Source organism: Siphateles boraxobius, unplaced genomic scaffold, assembly GCF_051911475.1.
Source record: "Siphateles boraxobius isolate OS27281-9 unplaced genomic scaffold, OSU_SipBor_1 130, whole genome shotgun sequence".
Classification (NCBI taxonomy): domain Eukaryota; kingdom Metazoa; phylum Chordata; class Actinopteri; order Cypriniformes; family Leuciscidae; genus Siphateles; species Siphateles boraxobius.
This window is the reverse complement of record NW_027508734.1, coordinates 28,226,943-28,249,845: the sequence shown is the minus strand read 5'-3', so window position 1 is coordinate 28,249,845 and position 22,903 is coordinate 28,226,943. Positions and strand designations below refer to the sequence as shown.

General features: G+C 39.6%; 2 protein-coding genes across 4 annotated transcripts in view; one reads left to right on the top strand and one right to left on the bottom strand.

The window, feature by feature from the left end:
- cep89 (centrosomal protein 89) overlaps window positions 1-22,903 on the bottom strand; it is a 175,645-nt gene that overhangs the window by 68,454 nt on the left and 84,288 nt on the right. The gene's annotated exons all lie outside the window — the stretch shown is intronic.
- The window catches only part of LOC143737479 (E3 ubiquitin-protein ligase RNF182), a 45,981-nt gene that overhangs the window by 20,110 nt on the left and 2,968 nt on the right, over window positions 1-22,903 (top strand). The window lies entirely within an intron of this gene.

Genomic DNA, 22,903 nt, shown 5'->3' with positions numbered 1-22,903 from the left:
TATTTCAAGTTTGTTATAATAAAAGCATTTGTTCAACCAAAAAAAAAATCCTGTTTTCATTAATTTATCTGTCATTTTAACTGATGATAATAATAATAATACCCATAATTTAATAATACAGTTTATTTATTTAACAATTGATTAATACTGTAAACCGTGATATTTTCTGAGACGTTACCATACTGTGAAAATCTTATACCATTACAACCCTACACGGGAGGGTCCCCCACCCCACCCCCGCTGTTAAAAAAGTAACTCAGTAACTTTTACTCTGAGTCAGTTTTAAATGAGCTACTTTTTACTTTTACTTGAGTAGATTTTTAGACCGGTACTTTTACTTGTACTTAAGTAAAATTTCATTGAAGTAGTAGTACTTTTACTTGAGTAGAATATTTTATTACTCTTTCCACCTCTGATTAGCAATATGCTCTCAAAAATACAAACATGTACATACATGTTGCTCACATATTACGGTAGCCCCGTTTGTGCTATATAGAGTGAATTTACACCATTGCCATTAACATGTTTATAAATAACTGAAAAAAGCACAAATGTCAGAGCATGTCAGAACACCTCAAGGACCCCAAAAAACCCTTAGACCTGGGAGGGTTAAATCAGCTAGATTTGACCATAAATGACGTTCCCGGAGAGACAGATCAGTTGCGCGCTGACTTCCTCACAACCATCCATGTCCTTAAGCAGATCAGCCTGGTAAGCATGCAAAATTGACATGGTATGCAAGCATGCAGCAGCCTGACCTGGTGCCAAATACGCTTTACCCACTAGAACTGAAGTGAATTTTAGTGGATTGGAGAGATAGTTCACGAGCATCTCTTCAGCCTGAGGCATCGTCACATAACCTTCATCTTTAATACCAATAACATTGCTGTAGTTTGATGTTTGTGGATTAAAAACACGATATGAGACCGTTTTTTTTTCATGACCTCGACAGCTCAGTGTGGAGGTTGGGAAAAAATGGCAAGCCCCGACGAGGAGGCTGTGATCTAGATGGTAGGAATCTATCATCTAGCAAACTTCATGTTTCTTGGCTGGCCAATCTATATTTAATTTAGCCACAGCACAAGTCACAACCTCAATAAGCTCCTCATCAACAGGGATATGAGATGACGAATTGTCCTAATCCCCTGCATCAATGCTGACGACATTCCTCAGAACTGGAAAATCGCAGCACTGGTGCCTCATCCCGGGGTGAAGAAACCTGATTGTACACGTGCTTCACGACGCAATCACGCAGGGGCGTTCCCACAGCGTCTCGACGCAGCTTGAGTTCCCTTGAAAGGGAACCCTCATTTCCCCAAAATCCCCAAAATAACTAATTTAAAAAAAAAAAATCGCTTGTTCCCTCAATCTATTCCTCATCTCAAATGTAGCTTCCACTTAGACACCAAACCTACAGAGCATTTTTTCCTCAAACCCAGATTACAAAAACATCTTTGAAGCCAGGGGTCCCACTTAGGGACTTGTGAGTTAGGGCTGCTACAAACAACATGCACACAGTACACACAGCATCTACCTCCCTAAGGGACTCGTTACTTACAAAAAGACTGGATCCACTAGTATAGATAATACCACTCTAATCTAAAGGGGTTAGTGAGTAATCTTTAAAATACTAAAACCCTCAGTCTTGATAGATACTAAACTTCTTTCATACAGTACACCTAAACAAAATCACCTAACCCCAGGTGCATCTGCTCTCTCACAGACTGATACAGGTAAACAGGTTGATAGGATGCTGAACAAAAACAAACCAACAGAGTAAGAGAACACGCACAGTTAATGCAACTGAAACCTGCAGGGACCACAGATCATTTAGGAAAGCACAAGATAACTGCACACCTTCAGGATAAAAGGAAGAATGCATTCTACTTCACTTTTAAAATTTGTGAGTATAGTTGGGAATTGTAGAAACAATAATTGGTTCTGGTTCCTTGTATGTTTTCAGTTTATTAATGGTTTTATTAATGTTTTTAGTACATTTACCAAATAAATATTTAAAAAATCATGGACCTATTCTCAGAGGTGGCACACAGGCAATCCAAATACGTTATTCTAATGTTGATCTAGCTTACTGCTAGTCTCATACAGACAAACTAACACATATAATAACATTATAACTTTCAACACGCTCAAATGCAGTTTAGTGGGATAGTGTAGACCAAGTGAAACAGCGTTGCGTTACCTCACAAGTTTTATTCATCTAATAAACTGACCTGTGTGAGTATTAATTCAGCACTTGTGGGTAGTTCGGTAGAATGAAGTCCTTATTCCTATATAACCGCGGGACCTTGCATGTGGTGCAAGTGCACCATGACTGTGGTATGAAGCAGGTGCTAATGAGAGACAGATATCACCTGCTTCATACCACAGTCATGTTAAAAACATCAATCTACTCACTCATCCATAAGATCCATCAGCATGACGACAAGTTCCATAATTCCGCTTATAAATGTGACATCAACCTACGCCTTTGTTATTGTAAGAGGTTATCGACCCCTAGCGGCGAAAAAAATACATATTGTAGCTTTAAAGGGGTGGTAAAACACATTTTTTCGAAGGCTTGATTGTGTTTGTGGGGTGCACTGTAACATGTGTTCATGCTTTTCATTATTTTTCAATATTTTACCTTTATTCTACACTGCTCTGTCCCTCCTTGTAAAAACGGTCGGATGGTTTCCGGGTTCTATGAAGCCAGTCCCTCAAAAATACACAATGGGCTCAGACTGGTTAGCTGGCCCAGTGTGTTGTGATTCGCTAACCGCCTAGTGCACGTTTATCGGAAACGTCACGCCCCTTATCTTTACTGGTAGTTTGTGCTTTGGTGTATTATAAACAATGCCGTCAATCGGACCCAGAGAATGCTAGTGAAGATGATCGAGCAGAACCTGTTCAAGAATGGCTGTTAAACGACGTTTCAGAAAGTTGTGTTTTTTGTTGTCGTTTCTGTCTCGTTACTTTTTAGATACGCTGTAATTAAATTGTACTAATTATTATAGTATTACAAAAAATAAGCTTCATATTCATAAACAAGAATTTCATATAATCGTTCTAACAAATTATACTAATGTTACAGTCCTCAAAGGGATTTTTTTGAGTAAAGACTGCGGATCTATATTGATCATTACTGACTGTATGGCATCGTTACTTTTGTATTTTTAGAACGATTGTAGCCAAATATCTGTCGCCAGAACTATTAACCCAAAACGAACACTAAACATTGGCTTTACTAACATTACAGTAGCCTAATCAAATACAGAACCATGTTTAGCATGACTGTAGATAAACAAGCATGTAGATAAACAATACATAAAAGCTCTAATCAAAGAATAATTTACACTTATTCCAAGTTCGCTGTTGAGATTTAAAAAAAGTTTGTAACATTAGGTATGAATGAGCATTTAACAAGCTGGTTTGCAGAGCCAAACAGCGTTCTCATTTGTTTACTTCCTTGCTGCAACGTACAATTAACAATACGAACTATTGCAGGAAAACACATAGACGAAAAATAAATCATACTCATAGGTTGTGGCCCGTAAACAACAGCTTCTGTTCTTAAAGTTGGAACTGCTCCATCTTTCAGGACAAGCCGTTGTGCGAATCCTGCATTGAACTCGCGAAGATTGTGGAAGCTTTCCTCCGTGTTAAGCACAGAGAGCGAGATTTGGGTAATAATTATGAGGGACCGAGTTAAAAATAAATTAACCAGTGATCCCTAACTCCCCAAACCCTAGGAAGGCTGAACAAATTGGACCTGCAATTTTGATGAAAACAGGGTTTCGACGGCATTGCGGTAACAACAGCCAACTAACGTTATACCACAACAACTCTTCTCCAAACCTAAAATGGCCTCGCCCCCCTTATTTAGTATTCTCAGAGGAGGGGTTTAGTGGGGTTAGTGATGTCAGCAACCCTGGAGGAATGTCGTGTAGTCCCTACCGGCCGTTTGCTGCGGTCCTTAGAAATTGATTTCTTTAAAACTAGCAAATATCTCCCTTTGCTTTGAACTTTGAGCGCTGTAACTTTGCAGATGTTGTTTATGCTCAAACAGCAACATTGCACACTAGCTAAAGTTAGAAAAGTGAAATCGTGTTTTACCACCCCTTTAAAGCTATTTTAAATCTGCATGTGCTTGATTCACTAAAAAGAACAGACTCATTCAAGTCATACATTCAGGAATAAGGTTATGCTGGTTATGCTGTATGTTTTACTAGAAAGAACCAATCTTATTTGTGAGGGTATAAAACTCACTGACTATATACACAATCATTTAAACAAGTATGGCAACACAACAATGGCAACTATGAATTCATTATCTTTACGCATATACAGATGAACAGAAACGCACACATATGCAATCCACATAACATGGTACGCATTTATTCTCGAGCATACAAATACTGTAAACATTTAACCTCTTAACTAAGGCTGATGAGCAGGAACAAGTGTTCACCTGTGTCTATATGAAGATCCTCTCACAGTGGTGGCAAATACATTTCTTTCTCTTGTTCTCAGAGTATAGGAATAATGACATGGTCCTAATCAAATTGCCTGACATACTGTGCGGATCCAATTATTTTAGCTGGCAGAATAGATTAGCAGCACAGACCTGCATTCTGCTTTTGATCAGGGTCCAACAAAAAAACACTTCCACTGTCTTCTGAAAAGCTCAGTTCACTCTATCATCGTCTCTATAGTGTCATTCCATTACAATCCCTCCATAGAGGTAAACATGTTACTGCAATACTTCAGCATTTCAGATTCTCTAACTGTGCAGAACTCGTAAGATGAATCCAGTCTCATTGTCTTTAAGATGACAGTAAGTAACAAAAATTGGACAGAGCAAGCGGGAAACACTTTTTCACTGCTGTGCTCCAGTTGAAGATATAGCACAAGAAGAATGTGCGTACTGTATATGTGCACCCTGAGCCTGATTCAGTTAAAACTGTAAAATAAATCTGTAAATATGTGATAACGATTTTTTATCTCAGACAACACTAAGCACACCATCATGCTCTCATTCATATAACTCTGTATTGATCTGTGAGAGATATTACTGTCACTGAGGTATTTCTTGATTTGTGTCACTTTCCTATAATTGAGTGAAATGCAGCAGACTGTTATTTCCTGTGCTATGAATCCCTACCCTGAAACTGCAAGAATTAAAGAAGTTACATAGACATATTGCCTGTTCATAAGATTTGCTGTACAAAGAAATGAGGTAAATGATCACATGCAGTACACAAGTAGCAGTATAATATTATATTGAATACTGATATTATATAGACATATTGAATCTCACACAGTTATGAGATGAGTTCAATCTTGTTTATTGAGAAAATTAACTTGACAATATGATGATATAGGCTGAAAATACAGTTCCCTTTCAAAAGGTCTCTCGTATTGCGTAAGTAGCTTACGCTAATGGGAAAAACTCCTTTTCTCAAGAATTTTGAAGCCACATTTTTAAAACACAGTGCAGCTGCACAGCAGACACATAGCTGAGCGTCTATCGCGGTCATTGGCTGTGCTGCGGCAACTGCACGAACCTATGGAGAGTCGGCTCAGGCGCGCGAACCAATCAGGCCGCTTTGCGCCCAGGCGCGTCAGAGCCCGCTAGAATAGGCGTGGCTTATAGCTATATTAGCCCCCAATTTTGCCATAAAATTAGATTTAATCTCCTTCAGCGAACTCTCCACTTCGCTGACCTCTGGATTGAGAAGCCTTCTTCGCCGCCGTAGAAAAATCTTTCAACGGAAAAAGCGACCCGCGAAGCAGTCTGAGGACGCCGCCTTCAGCCCGCCGTTCTGCTGTGCCATCCGGCGTTCTATATCCTTTAAAGCATAAAGTGTGTTCGCCGCTGCGACTCACTGTTTGTAAGAATATGTTTCACAGCGAGTGTGCTTCATGCCTGGGACCTGCCATGGAGAAGTTACACTTTCCATGGGTGGCGGCTCTCGCTTCAGAGTATGCCGCTCGTCCCCTCGCGCCCGCGGCTAGCTCTCTCCACATTCAAGAGAGCTACCCCGCCCTCGCACCCCCATTTCGCGCATCATGCAGAGAGCTCGAGAGGGCTGGTCGAGACGGACACTATGAGTGAGTTTCCATGCCTGGGATTCAGACACACTGAAACTGCGTCACTCACGACAACTGTTCTCGGGTGAGAACATGCCGCTCTCTTCTATGCTCGCACTAACTGTCTTACATCATTCCAGCCCTGTGGTTCAATGTTGGAATCTGAGGCTTTCGCGCCAGAGACCCATGTTCACCCGTCTGCCGGCTCTGACAGCAGGTGAAATATATAGTAGACATGAACACAGATGTGGAAAGCACATTTTAAAGTCCGTTTTGCGCGTCATGTAAGAACTGTCTACATGACTCAGACGGACACAATGAATGTGTTTTCGTGCCTGAGGATCCAGCCACACTGAAACTGCATTCACTCACAGTTACAATGGCTGTTCTCACTGCAAGGACATGCTGCTCTCTTCACTGCGCTCGCGGCCAGCTTCCTTAAGTACAGAAAGCAACCCCGCCCCTCGCGCTCTCCCGTTTCACAACGGCGGGGTTAGAGTATTAATGAGCGTTCAAAAACAGGTGAGCCCACGCCGGCCCTACGTGACTCACATTCAACAGAGAGAGACTTTTTTTCTCCTGTGCTTATTCAGCAAGCTTATCAATACATGGTTCTACCGTTTGGTCTATCTAGCACCCCCTAAATTTAAGAAGTGCATGGACGGAGCTCTCGCCCCCCTGAGGCAACGGGGAGTGCGAGTGTTAAACTTCCTCGACGATTGGTTGATTATAGCCCAAGCGGAGGCGCAGTTAATAATTCACAGATCCTGACTCCTCAGACATCTAGAATGCCTAGGTCTCAGGATCAATGCTTCCGAAATTGCGCTGTCTCCCAGTCAGAGCATTTTCTTCCTGGGAACAGTCATAAACTCTATACAAATGAGAGGGCGGCTTACATCAGAGTGTGCACTCACCATTCAACACCTAGCCGCGTCGTTCAGAGCGGGCGCTTGCGTGCCTCTCAAGAAATAGAGAATTTTAGGTCTCATGGCCTCAGCATCATCAGTACTCCAGCTGTGTCAACTGTACACCCTGTGTGTACTGGCTCATGCGTGGCGATCTGGCCACTTACGCATCAAAGTGAACCACGGCTGTATCAGAGCCCTGGCTCCTTGAAAAGCAGCCGGCTGGTACCAAACCGGCGTGAGTACAAAGAAGAAAGTTTGAAGAAGAATGGTCGCTTCACCCACGAACGGTTCAGCTCATATGGAGCATCTTCAGTGAGGCAGAGGTCAACCTCTTCGCCTCAGATGACAACGCTCTTTGCCAAGCATTTTTCTCCAAGCACAGGGATGCGCTAGACCACAATTGGCCAAGCCCCTTGCTGTATGCATTCCCTCCGGTCACAATGCTACCTCAGGTCATTGAACGGATCAGGGAGAGCTGAGGAGAGACCTCCTCATGCAGGCGAACGGGACGATCTGGCACCCACGTCCCGACTTGTGGGCCCTACATGTATGGCCCCTCAATGGGTATCCCGGTATCTCCTAGAAGGAGTGCTGAAAACCATCACTGAAGCGAGAGCGCCTTCAACCAGGTGCTTTTACGCTCTAAAATGGTCAGTGTTCTCCGGCTGGTGTACAGCACGGAGCCTGGACCCCTACCCATGCGGAGTGCCAGATGTGCTCTCCTTTTTACAAGAGCTTTTGGACGCAGGTCGTTCCTCCTCCACGCTTAAAGTATGCGTAGCAGCCATAGCAGCATCTCACGCTCATGTGGCCGGCCAGTCATTGGGAAGGAACAAGCCGGCTGTGCACTTCCTCAAAGGGGCCGGAAGTCTGAACCTGCCTCGACCCCCGTCTGTGCCTATTTGGGACCTCTTCACGGTCCTGGAAGCCATGAAAGGGGCCCCATTTGAGCCGCTTCAGACCGCTAGACCTGAAGCCTCTCTCGCTCAAAACTGCTCTCTTGCTGGCACTGGCTTCAGTCAAGCGAGTAGGTGATTTGCAAGTAAGCGCTTCCTGCCTTGAGTTCGGGCCCAATGACTTGGTCGTCCTTAAGCCAAGGATATGTTCCTAAAACATATGTGAGTCTCCTATGCAATACGAGAGACCTCTCTAGAGGGAACGACTCAGTTACTAACGTAACCTTGGTTCCCTGAGAAGAGGGAATGAGTATTGCGTAACCCGCCGTGCTACTTTGCTTAAATCAGGGGACCGCTTCAGTCGATTTGAACCTGATTTTATGGCAGAAATGGGGGCTAATATAGCTATAAGCCACGATTGGTTTGCGCGCCTGAGCCGCCTCGCCATAGGTTCGTGCAGTTGCCGCAGCACAGCCAATGACCGCGCTAGATGCTCAGCTATGTGTCTGCTGTTCAGCTACACTGAGTTTTAAAAACTTGGCTTCAATATTCTCGAGAAAAGGAGTTTTTCCCATAGCGTAAGCTACTTAAACAATACTCATTCCTTCTCAGGGAACCAAGGTTACGTTAGTAACCGCGTCGATTTATTTGGTTTCGAGCTTGAAAGAATTATCTCCCTCTTTGGTTTAACCCACTCAATGCCAGACTTTAAGAGCAGAGATAAATAACTAATATAGACTATTAATATATATATATATACAAATTTAGAAATTAATCTCAAACAATTTTCTCACAGTTTGAGAACTTGGGTAAGTCTGGCTTTGGAAAACAGAATCGGTCACGCAGGATTTCAAACCACAGCCTTGAGTAATGAAATATTAACAAATCTGCATGTGTCTTGAAAGCAGATCCCAGCATCCAGTGAGCTTCCTTTTGTAGCTCACTATTCATCAGGTATTCATAATCATCATCTATAAATGATTGAACACAGCTTTAAATAGCATTGCCTTATCGTTAAAACAGATAAGCACTCAGAGTCCCTCTTTCCCCCCTTGCGCTCACCCTTTGCATCTTACATATACAAGATGGTCTAATTGATTTTGGATTCTCAGGTCTCTGGAGAGCAAGATAAATGAGGCGACTAAATTTAAGAAGTCTAAGTGATTGCACTTAAAAGCAACTTAATGAACAGTCCATGTTGCTGTGTGTGACGTAATGGACTCTTGCTGACATTCATCCAATAAGGAGCTTTGATTCACTTAGCTGATCACACCCTGCACATCTGGAGTATGCTAAGAATTTACACAATATACAGTGTGAGCAAAATTAGTGCTTTATTTTATCTTAAAGGTCATCATTTACTCACCCTCATGTCGTTCCAAACCTGTATGACTTTCTATCGTATGTGGTGCGCAAAGGATAAAACACTATTGAACATCATTGGTTTTCATTCTATGGAAAATACCAACAGGTATTGTAATAACATGAGAGTGAATAAAGACAGAATTTTTATGGAGATCTCTCATACACTACCGTAACTGTAAAGACTTCTAGATTGTAACAAAGATATTTTGTAACAATATTTGTATTGCTCTATTCATCAAAAAATCCTAAACATTTTTTAACACGGTTTCCACAAACATATCAAACAGTTTTTTTTAACACTGATAAAAAATAATAATTTTTGAGCACCAAATAAGCATATTAGAAAGATTTAGAAGGATCATGTGACACTGAAGACTGGAGTAATGGCTGCTAAAAATACAGCTTTACATGGAATAATTCCTCTAAATCTTTCTAATATAATTTACATAAAAAAATAAATAAAAATTATAAAAAAAAATAATTTACATTTTAAAACATATTCAAATAGAAAACTATTATTTTAAATTGTAATTATATTTCACAGTATTATTGGTTTACTTTATTCTTAATCAAATAAATGCAGCCTTGGTGAACATAAGAGATTTCTTTCAAAAACATTCCAAAAAACAGACCCCCAGAATTTTGAATGGTAGTGTAGGTTGGTATGGGTAGGTTGTTCTGGGCACATGTGAGTCAACCGACTAAAGTAAATGGCAAAAAAGGTAGGGCTGGGTTGAAATGACACGATTTCTCGATTTTAATTGATTCTCATTTTGATGAACCAATATTGATACTTAAAGGTGCTCAAAGCGATGTCACGCGTTTTTTAGGCCAAAACATTTTTTGTCACATACAACAAACATCTCCTCACTATCCGCAAGCTGCCTGTCCCCTGAACACACTGTAAAAAAAACGGTGTCTGCAGACACCCCAGACTCCACAAATGGCAACAAAAACAAACTGGGCTTACCCGCACCACGAAACATAACAAACTGTTCCAGCCAATAACCGATAATAAGGGTTTGGGGGTGCGGTTTGGGGGGTTAGTGCGCGGATGAGGAGGAGGAAGGGTCTAGCTAGCCTTCGTTTTGTTTGACAATACTTTAAACGTCAACAAGAAGTGATGTCACCCAACATCGCTTAGAGCACCTTTAAATACTTAACGATTTTTTGTTAATACGGTTTTCAGTTGTTTTCATGTGTGAACAAAACTTCACAAAACATTGTTTTTTGCAGGCCTCCCATCCAATAAATCGCAGTAAGCTTTGTGACTTTTGATATGAAGCAAAGTCTCAACTTTCAAATTCTGTTAATTATATTACGAAATTAAAAAAATCTATATATTTTTGGCATTCTTTAATTGTGACGTAACAAATCGTTGTAGCGCATCAGTTCAAATAGTGGCAACATGGCGCTTACATGAACTCATCATCTCTTCAGCTTTAATACAAGTCGTGATACTCAGGCTGGCGCAGGCTGATAGGTTCTAAATTCAATTTGTTAGCGATCACATCGTTATCTACATAGCGCAGCTGATTGGTTGCTGTGGCATCAGCAGCCAATGAGCTTACAGCTCAACATTCACTTGGCATTGTTTACTGTTAGCGCGCATCAGAAACCCTCCATTTTCCCCAGCTCCACCTGTTTAGATCTGCTACTCGCTCTGCAGCAGCAACAGCAATAATCAACATCAGCAGCAGTGTAGCAGATCTATTCCACCAAGACCAAATACAATAACATTGCCATATTCATTATCATGCCCATCCAGACATCCCAAGTCTCCCGGAAGTTGCGGGAGTCTCCCGCATATTGATAGCGGCTCCCTTTGTTAAATTTGTTAAAATCTCCCAGAATCTCGAGCTCGCGAGCTCTAAACCGTGTAGCGCGCGCTCGGCAGAGAGCGAGAGACCTTGCGTTTGTGTGCAATTGTGCGTGTGTGGGTTAATTTGAGGGGGGAGTTTTTTTAGACAATTTTTAAAAATACGTTCAGCTAAATGTTTGCTCACTCATTGTATTTGTGTTTTTACAATGGGGTCATTTTTTTTAGTTTGCACAATAAAAGAAAGCTTGATTTCAATCTTTGAATTAAATTGAAAAAAGTAGCACAAATAAATACATGAAATAAAGAGAAAAGTTTAGGTCTAATAACACTAGTATTCAGAAATACTACAGAAACGGAAAAAAGTAATCAAATGTAAAATAACACGGAATAGTCTTTTAGTCCTGTATAATTTGAATACATAGGCTATTAATCCTGATTCCTTACAATTAATGCTATCTTTGTTTGTTTTATATACAATAATGACAGACACATTTTAGGCTACTCTAACTTTAAGAGCTAGTGCACGGATCCACGTTCACATGTTGCGTGTAAAGCGCAGTCCGCACCACTTTATCTTCTTTTAAAAAGGGCTCCCTGTTGCTTAGCAATCATGAGCCACGTTCTCCATGAAGACAAAGACGTTTCAGTAAAGGATGAGCGCGCAAAAGACGTAATGTGAACGGCCCATACTGTTTTCATTATAGTGTCACGTGCATTTTCTTTTTGTATTATTTTTTTAAGACATAACCGATTGTGTTTGAGAGCATACTCCCAAAGACCCAAATTAAGACAATGTTGTATTCTGTTGACCGTTAAAGCCCTATAATTCGCGAAAAAAAACTCGGTTTTGTTACTCACGAGCTGTTTGTTATGCGGTTTAAAATCGCTTGAATGTTTAAATAGGTAAGACTTAAAAAGACGCACAAATTATAAACATTAGTGACGATGCAATGGACCGATTGTGCAAGTGACATTTCCATCATATGTCCCGACTCCTGAAACGCGAGAGTCTAGAGTCACCGCCTGCAGCTGCAGCGCGATTTGCTTGCCTTGTGCAACACATTTTGAGAGAGAAAAAAGACACGGCATTGGCAGAATCACTCACGCTGTTTGTGAAATTGCGTCTCGCAGAGAGTTTTAAAATGACTGATTTGATCTTATAATCTGTTAGGTTAAATTCACTCATAGGCCTACATGCTAGATTGAATGAATGTTTGAGGGAATTTCCCGCATTATAAACACAAGACCTGCTGGAATGATTAAAATGATGCGCAATACCCGCAATCCCGCACCGAAATTCGAGCCCTGCCCCAGATCCCGACCCCCCCCGCCAACAAAACCGAACACCGAACTTAAATACTTAGGCATTACGGTAGTGTATGAGAGATCACCAAAAAAATTCTGTCTTTATTCACTTTAAATTCAGGTTTGAATTTATTAATTCTAAGAAATGTTCATTTTCGGGTAAATTAAAATAAACTAAACTAAACTAAACATATACACATTCGCACAATCAGACATACAAAGGTAAAATAGAAAGTGACAGGATAAAAAAAATTTAAACAGGGAATGAAGCTATGGAAAAGATTAATCTAACTATGAAAAGAACCATCAGCTTATTATTTTCAAAATTTCCTGAAGAAGGCTTCTGATAGTTCCATGAGTTTGAAACGATTTCTTCTGTGTTGAATGAAGAAATGGTGATGAACTTGCATGGTTTGTTTGACTCTGTTCTGGTTGAAAGTTCTCTTTGTCTCTATGAGCACATGGCTGGAGTGCAGATAATGGTCTGCCGGCCCTGGTTCGTAGAGGCCACGCCGAGCAACCAGGAGAAGGGAGGAAGTCGGAAGAGTTGATGGTTGTCTATTCAGTGATAGTAAAGTTGCAGTTTTCTTCTGAGTTGGAATGAAGAAATTACAGTCTGACTCTGTTGTTAGAGTGAAGGCATAGCAGGCTGTGGTCAAGGCCTGTCGGCGCCCATGGGACATAAACTCGAAGAAGCAGCAGTGGAGTCCAGAAAAAGAAGAGGGTGGGTCTCTGTGAATTTGTCTCTAATAAAGTCCCACCTCTCCGGGTTTGCTTGACCAATGAGAAAGGTAGAATTTCCAAGGGGGAAAATCCCTCTGTTGGCGATTTATGGATCTTTTGTTTCAAGTATGCTCATTTGCATGTGCAGCTGGATTGGTTGCCGATAGAGAAACTATGAAAGATTCTTGTAATACTAATATGTTGTGCAGCTATCGACATATCATATACACGATCGTTTCGATCTTCAAAGTACCAATTTATAGAGACCAAACAATGTTGCCATTGTTACAATTGCTAGCATTACACGTGGAAATCCCTCGAATACTTTTATAACGTTTTTACTATTACAGCTATCAAGATTAACGAATCGTGAGAAGTTTTTAAAGTATTTAGATCTATTCCATCACATGAAAGGTTGCAGTGATGAGCACTGAGCAGATGACAGACAGACTACACAAGACAATAAATCATTCACACAATGTTCTGGGATGCAAGTTAATTTATAGATCAGTTCGTCTATAAATGAATGCAAGAAAGTCTGTTTTAAGGTCTGTTTCTGACTTTCCTATGGCCTCTGTCTTGACAACTGTAACGATCACCAGTGAGAGTGCCCGGGATAACTATCCGAGGGCACTCCAACCCGGACAATAACCACACATCCACAAACTACATTTCCCATAGTCCTTTGCCCAGACTAATAAGCCATGATCACATTCATCTATATGTCATTACCTTGTTTAGCTCACCCAATATAAGCCTGGTTTTTACATTCATTCCCTGCAAAGTCTTGTTTAGTGTTTATACTGCAATTCTGAGCATGTTTGTATCCTGTTTCTCCTGTGTCCTGGTTACCTTGATTCTCTGCCTGTTCCCTTGGATTTCTCTCCTTGTCTCAGTCCTTTTCTGTTATGTTTGGATTGCTTGTTTGTGTATGACCCTTGCCTGGATTTGGATTACGTCTTTGGATTACCCTTTCAAATAAATACTGCATTTGGATCCTTAACCTTCTTGTCTCAGAGCAATACATGACAACCACATGACCACATTTTTAACAGGAATAAAACCATCTTATCTGATGGTAGTCATGTTTCTTGCTAGCCTAGAAATCTAGACGTACCCTAGCGGCAGCAAAAATTATTTTGTAGCAAATGTAGTCTAGCAACTCTCCGTTGACTTTCGAGCTGGAAAAACCAAAAACTGGTCAGGCCAATCAGATCGTGTATAGAGTCGGCGGACAGGGTTAAAATAATGATGACAGAGTTGCGACGGTTCACTGCTACTTGAAAACAAAGAATGGCTGCTGCTGCTGGCGAACAGCGGTCTTTTGATTCGTCTTTGGCTGCGACTCTGGAGGATTTGAAGTTAAACTTTTCTTTGAAACAAGAACAAAGAACGGCTTTGATCTGACTCTGACTACGTCACCTTCTTCGTTGCTCTGGTTGGTTGTAGCGCTGAAAGACAACCGTTTATCCTACCCCTCGGAATGAGGCATGCCAATGGAGAGTTTCCAGACCTAACATCTTGATGTAGGTCTGGTATGCCAGGCTAGTTTCTTGCTCTAGTAGGGGGGATGGGACCATAGATCCCAGAGTGAGTTTTAAAGATTATTTGTTAAATATAACAAATAATTGTGTCTGATTTGTCTCAGTCGTAACAATTAGGGATGCTCATTACGGCAAATTTCCCGACTGACAACCGCCGCTCGTTATCCGAGTATTATACGTTAACTGATAAGATTATAATATTGAACTGGCATTAAATAAAAATAAAATTGACGAGTGACTGTGACCCGTTAAAAATGCCCCCAAAAAAAAGATTTCACGGGTTTATATTAACGTGCAAACAGCAGCATACAGAACAGATCAAAAGATGATGTGGATTCACATCACATTTTCACTCACCTGCAGCATTTCTTACTGTGACAACAGAGAAAAACATAAAAGAGGCCTGCACTAAATGTATTTTTATAACTTAAATAATCCACAAATTAAGATGACAAAAAGAAAACAATGAATCAGTTTGAAGCTTTAAAAAAGACGCAATTTGTTTTCCGTCAGACTAAGTTTTTTCGTCAAATAAAAATAGCAGGCCTACCTCAATCCACACCTTGTCTAGTTTTTATTTTGAAAAAAACAAAAGTAACATGTCTACATGATGTGGGGTTAGTACAGAGATAACGTCTTGTTAGAGTGTCCAGCTTTGGGAAGCGCCTTTCATTTGCTTTGTTATTACTTTCATACAGCTATCGAGATTAACAAATCGTGAGAAGTTCTTAAAATATTTAGATCTATTCCATCACATGAAAGGTTGCAGTGACGAGCATTGAGCAGATGACAGACAGTCTGTTGATCACGTGAATGAAAAGATCTTATCATTGCAACGCAATGTCTGCACTCTCATGTATGCTTTCACCAAATAACAATGCATGTAAATACATGTAAATACAGTAATTGCTTCGTTGTGCAGTGTAACAGCATCATTATTTCATAACGAGTTTTGGCAAGTGTCCAGATAAACTCGCGGTGTGTGATTGACAGCTTGGGCGATTGGAAAGTAGGGATGGTAAGATTCACCGATTCGCATCGGTACATCCGCATAAAAGCTAACGATGCAATGCATCGATTTAAATAATGTGCATCGGATATAAGTTGGCATTTGTATCGCGATGCATCGTTTTTAACATATCTGCATCGGTAAAAAACAATTTATTCATATATAATTATTAGTAGATGCGCTATACTTTTACTATTTAGAAAGCGACAAATATTTTATTATGTAACTGTTAGATTGATTTCTCCTTTCTGAACTGTTGCTCAAGTGCGTTCTCTCAACACCATTCCTGCAGCTGCTACGTGAATATGACGTTTCACAACACTACGGAGACCGAGGCGTGTCCTGAGAGTCACCTACTTAGAACAGATCTACATGGCGGAGCTCTATCTTCCTCCATCTTATTTGGTAATTAAAAATCCAATGTTTGGAAACACTTTTTTTTTGGAAACTGCCATTTGTAAAATTTGTAAAATATGTTGCGTAGCGTTGTGATTTAGCGCTTAAAAAACATTTGCCGATATCTTCAAAACCGTTAGTCCGATCGAGACGAAACCACCGTCAGAAGTTTGCTATCATGCAGTCATGGGCAATGAGCATGACTGCATGAAATTACTGGCATTTCAAAGGAGAGATAATTTCTATATAGGCAATATTTTTCTGCATGTCATGCAGGGCTCTGTAATTTTACTTATTTCATTTTAACTTCTTTGTTTTTCCATTAGGATCAGTGAATAAACACAAACTCGGGATTTTACACAAATGATGATAATTCACTGTTTTTCAATAAAACATGCTTTTTAAAGCATTCAAAAAGCTGAAAAATCATATATACAGTAACTTTTAAGATGATTTAATGGTTTATCACTTTTGACAAATAGGTGGCGCAGTTATGAAATTGCATTGCAGAGATAAAGCCTTAATAGTCATTTTGGCAGCATGCCTCAACTTTGCTGCTGCGGTATACGAAAACGGTTTCGTCTATCGTCACGAAATCCATAACTTTTAGTCGGCATGGTCTGTAGATGATATGATTCGATTTTGGTGAAAATCGGAAGAATGGTCTAGGAGAAGTTCGAAAAAGAAGGTTTTGAAAGTAAATAAAGATGGCGGACAGGAAGTTCGTCCAAATAAGTCAAACTTGGTATCTATGTTCTCGGCATGACCCAAGGAATCTATTAAGACCAGTGTCATTACAATAGGCATATTTTTTCAAAACTTATTAGCATTTTTGGAAATATAATTTTAACTTTTGACCAACAGGTGGTGCTGTCTCGAAATCTTTTGAGTACCTTCAGGGGATGGTGCTGGTGGCAAATTCTGAGTTTCATAATGTTACAGCAATGCATTTGTTAAGTATAGCATTTTACATCACAATACTGTATTGAAGTCAATGGGAATTTCATTTTTTGTTCTATTATAGTGCCACCAAGAGGCAAAATCTCACAATTTTTTTCCTGTGTCCTCGGAATGAGCCCATACATGTGTGTGCCAAATTTGGTGAAAATATCTCAATTCGCTTCGGAGTTAAAGACATTTATACGAAAAAACACGTCAAAAATGACTGACAAGTGACTTTGATTGAATTTTACTACCCCTTACTATCAATATTTTGGCATTTGGGCATTTACATATCCTTAACCAGCTATGATTGCAAACTTCTGACGGTGGTTTCGTCTCGATCGGACTAACGGTTTTGAAGATATCGGCAAATGTTTTTTAAGCGCTAAATCACAACGCTACACAAACCGTAAGGCAAAACCTAGCATGTTTGGTATCTGTGGACTCGGCAAGGATTCAGCAACCTAACGAGATGACTCCCGTGAAAATAAGTCAACCACACCCAGAGTTATAAGCATTACAAAAATAAAATTTACCACTAGGTGGCGCTGTTTCGAAACTTCTCAGGCTCCTTCAGGGCATCGTACTGATGACCCATACCGAGTTTCGTAACAATTAGTTCATGCGTTCAGAAAATACAGCATTTTAGCACATAATTCAAAATGGCCGACAGCAAAAATGGCTGATCTGGGAAAATTGGATATCGCTCGACTCATCGTGACGCCCTGAATCTAACGAGACCACTTTTATGATTTTTGGACAAACCGTTCAGAAGTTATAAGCAAAAATAGCCATTTTCTGTATCTCCGGACCAGTAGGTGGCGCTGCGCCGAAACGCTGCAAGTAGCCTCAGGTCATGCTTGTGATGACATGGACCAAGTTTGGTCTTAATACGCTGAAGTGTTGCAAAGATACAGCCTTACGACTGTTTTTGCAAGCGCTACGTAAAATTTGTTCGTGCGTTTATCAAAAACGATTTGACGAATCAATTTGATTTTAATAACTTTTTGTCAGCACTGCCTGAAGATGATCTGGTTCAATTTTCATGCAACTCGGACAAACCGTCTAGGACGAGTTCGAAAAAGTAGCTTTTTGAGAAAATTCAAGATGGCGGCCATATTTTTATGACGGAAAATGACCTCATGGGGTGCAATCGAATCGTCATGAGCTCAGGAATCAGAGGAAAAAAGAATTTGTTGATTGGCCTTACGGTTCAGAAGTTATTAGCAAAATAAAAGTGAAACTTTGGACAGGTGGTGGCGCTAGAGGGAATGACTTAGAAACACCAAAATTGGTGTATTTAATGTTGGGACTGTCCTCTATCAAAATGTCAAACCAAAACAACTTTCCCGCAATCGGTTCTATGGGCTGCCATAGACTCCAAGAGCGGAAGAAGAATAATAAGAACGGGAACAGATACAATAGGTGCCTCCGCACCTTCGGTGCTTGGCCCCTAATAACGACTTTATTTCAACTATTCATTTCCTTCTCTTTGGGCCTCTAGTCAGTTAAACTAGTGTAATTGCGTAGAACTACGTCACACGTAGGCTCACTATTTGGCCGACGCTGGCCAAGTGTGTGATGCGTGTGACGTACAACAACAGATCATTCACTGTTAAACTAGTAACCTGACTCGAGGCCCAGAGAGAAGGAAATGACTAGTTGAAAAATAGTCGTTATTTTTGTGCACAAAAAGTGTTCTCGTCGTTTGATAAACTTAAGATTGAGCCACTGTAGTCACTTGGACTATTTTAACGATGTCTTTAATAAGTTTGAGAAAAAACATGTTTTCGTCGTTTTTTAACATAGTTAACATAGAAAGAAAAAAAACAATAAGCACGACAGTCCGTTTTTGCATCGCCAAACCACATGCTCATTAGATAAAAAAATAATGTCATATGTCATTATGATTTTATGCGGACCTGCCTTGTTACTGCAATAGCCTACTTTTTAAACAAATTAGTTTCAATCAAAACTATTCGTGTGATGCCACTGCGCAATACACACACATTACCGCGGGATGGCGGGTGTTCATTTCATAAACTGTGGACAATGGTGCTTATTTAATGTAGCCTATAAATTAACATGTTCAAAAAACGGATAATGTTATCATACTTGTAGCAGTGCTATCATCGCGTAATAATCTGTTTGGTTGTAAAATGTATTACCTGAATGAAATGAGCTCGAATGTATCGTCCTGTGGAATCATTCATTCACAGACATCATACGAAGATGTTCAACTAGATCTTCATCGCTGGCAAAAATATGATGCATTTGCAGATTTGCTTTCACTAGACTAAACTGTAGGCCCACGGCCACTTCATCCAACGCTCTTTATGTTCTTAAATCTTCCTGTTACGACTCCGAGTGTGAATTGAAAGCGCATCAGAGGATTCAGTGCGTGCAGGAAACTGAACAGACCATTCAAACTGATTCGTGAACCGATTTAGACAGATCTGTTTGATGAAGTCTTTGAACAGAATCGACTCAAAAGAGTGATTCATTTGTGAATTTAGCATCGCTCATGCCCATAAAAAAGATGCAGCTCGCTTGGAATAAACTATGCATTTAACAATGCATTTATTTATTGCATTAAAATAAAGTAACGAGAGGAACGTCGCCCAACGTAAGGAAGTAAATGTAGCCTACTTTGTAGACGGTTACTACCATAGACAGTAAAAGGTTACTACCCACCTCTGTTGGGCGCAGAGTTAACGGTCACGGTGCTCTTCTTCTGTTGTTTGTTTACACTATATAAAACACTGGTATCCTATCGCGCAGTAGGGGGTTTCATTCATGTTAGTGACACCTTGTGTCCCCGACAGGAAAATACCCTGCTGCTCGATCTGTGACAGTTGGCGCGCCGTCAATTATGACACAATGGAATTGCGCAAAAATATAACGATATTCGAAAAAGTAATTTTATGATCGAATTTCGAACGCAGTTCGACTATTCGAAGATCGCAACTCATCCCCAACTCTGACCAATGGTTTGTTAGAGCTCCACGCTTTCATTGACTTGTGCAGTTTAATACTCACACTTTAATAATATTAATAACTCCTAACTTAATAAAACAAGCTGTTACTACAAGGAATTATTACATTAATATGTAGATCTGTATATAGGTGGGAGGTAGGCTACTTTATCTGAATGAAATACATACACCCCTCTCGTGCTTGCTTGAGTGCCAGCAATTAACCCTCCTTAGGTTGCCGACCCCTGGTCTACACCAATAAGATTGCATTATTATAAACCTGTTAAATTGGGGGTGGGTGGAGCGACACGTGTTGCCCCTCCCAAACATGTCGCCCCGCCCCATCGTCCAGACTGCACTCTGGGGTACTTGACACAGCGTGAGTGCAGCAGAGCATATTGTTGTCCTACTGTTAGTTTCACAGCTTCTATTGTTCTCATTTTTAAATCGCTTTGGAAATGTAAAAGTTTTTCATATGTATATATATTTTTTACATTTCATACAGTATTTTTTTCGTACACTTATGAAAGACCAGATTGTGAAAAGTTATTTATTTATTTTTTATTGATTATGTTAAAACAGCACCTGCTTTCTGTTCACGGAGTTAGCCTACCTGTTGAAACATTTATTCATTGTTTATCCCTGAGCATCCCTACATTTTTTCACTGTTAAATGTGTGAGCTGTTAAAAGTGTAACTGGAGACAGGACAGGAAAAGAATGTCTGTTTTTATTTAATCTTTTGGTTTTGTGAAAACCAAATCTTTTGTTTGTGAAAGAGCCATGCGGTAAAAGTCAGATGGTACTTGAGTTACTTTATGATTTGCTGTATGTCAGAACAAAATAAATAAAAGTTAACTACCTATTAACTATTAACCATAGCATAGCATCATATTTTTCTCCATTGCATTCTATGTATTACATTGAATAGCATCGCTTTGAATCGAATCGAAATCGGATCGCATCGTAATAGTAGTGAATCGTATGGCATCGCATTGGTAACTGCTTATTTGTATCTTTAATGTATCGTATCGTTGGCTATGCATCAAGATGCGTATCGCATCGGCCTCAGTTATGGAGATGCACATCCCTATTGGAAAGGGATTGTTCTTTGATCGCTTTCTGTATATATTTTAATCACAATTTAAATTAGATTATATTCATCCTTCTAAGAGAAACGATGTAAAGTTGATATTTTAGTCAATGGCTTGATTCACTGATGCATTAATAGTATTGAACGATTTTGAGAGAAAGATTATCTGTCTGAACTTGATTACACATCAGAAATCACTGATGACAGCCTGCAAAGGCTGTGTTGAAACTATGGCTAAATTACCAAATAATCCACAGTGAAATGTGCTGAATACTAACAATGCACTGCTGAGACATTCACATTGTTGAAAAGAAAGAAAGAAAATCCACTTTCCTAGCATTAGGATCGTTTGGAAGGTAATGGTATTGATCCTGTGTCGATCTTTTCTCGTTCTCATGTCACTATTCACTAACACTCCAGTGGGCGGGGCCAACGACGCAATGATGTAGATATAGACGTAGGCATTGATATTCTTCTGCAAAGGCAGTCTTTGCTGCCCCGTGATGTCATAAGTCTCCACTTTTGAGATCCTGTTGTTTTCTGGTCTTGGTTTCAATAAAAGGAGTTTTTGGAATAACAAGGAAGTTTTGAGTTTTGAAACTTACAGGGTATTTTTAAATAGTATAACGAACTTTTAACTGTCAAGAGATCAAGGAAATTTTGAGGGACACTTTAAGGTGTCTGTTGAGGGAGTTTTCCGATACTAATAATGTTGTTTTTAACATACAATTTCGTTTTAGAAAAACACTGTAGCAACATTCTGATTAAACTTCTGCCAACTCATCCTTCTAGTTACAGATTTTTCCAGGAAAGATTTCTGCGCCAAGTACACATCAACATGTTGCTCTCCTGAGTGACATGAAATGGCCCCTGTTACATTTATAATTTATATTCATGACATTCATTAGGCCACCATTTCAATGCTTTTTGTGAGATACAATTACAATGACAAAATTGCTTTTGTCCATTTAAGCTACAAATGAGCTTCTTATATTAGATTTGAAATGTAAAATAAGATGACCTTTCAGACCAGAACACAACTGTCCTCTCATAAAACGCCATATGTCATTACTGCCAGGAGAAAGGTAAGGAGAGAGAAAAGAACAGAGGAAAAAGAAAAGCTTTTATGCCCCAATACACATCGGATTCACAAATATTTCAGTACATTACCATTACTACATCAATCAATGCCTTTCTAGTTAACACTCATTTCTAGTAAATATTCATAATAGTTCAAATCATGTGAGGGTTTTTATTTTAATCACACTGACATGCAGAAAAAAAATATAATATTAACCGTGTAACGATACCCTCATGTCACGATTCAATACATATCAGGATACTGAACTCACGATACGATATTATTGCGATACTCCAAGACATATGGTAAAAGGTTAACAAAAAATGTACTATTGATTAAAATGCTACATTTTATATTACATTGTGGGTGGAAATTAATAGGCTAATTTTTTTAAGACGAATATGCTTGCACTCTGTCACTGACTAGATATATTTAAAATAATGTAGGCCACTTTTTACTGTTAACAGAAGACATTTGGCATTATCAGGACACACAAATAGTCCCCCATTGCATTATTATACATTATATTCAACATTATATATAGTAGTTTAATGTAGTACTAACCCTAAAACTCAGTAAACTTTTTTTTTCCCTCACACAGTAATTTTTATTTTGGACGAATTAATCACAATACATATTGTTATTATCCACATATTGTTGCATTTTTGTATAGCGATATATTGTGACACGATATATTGTGACACCCCTATATGATACTGTAGCAAATAACGAAGCATGGACTGGAAACAATGACTC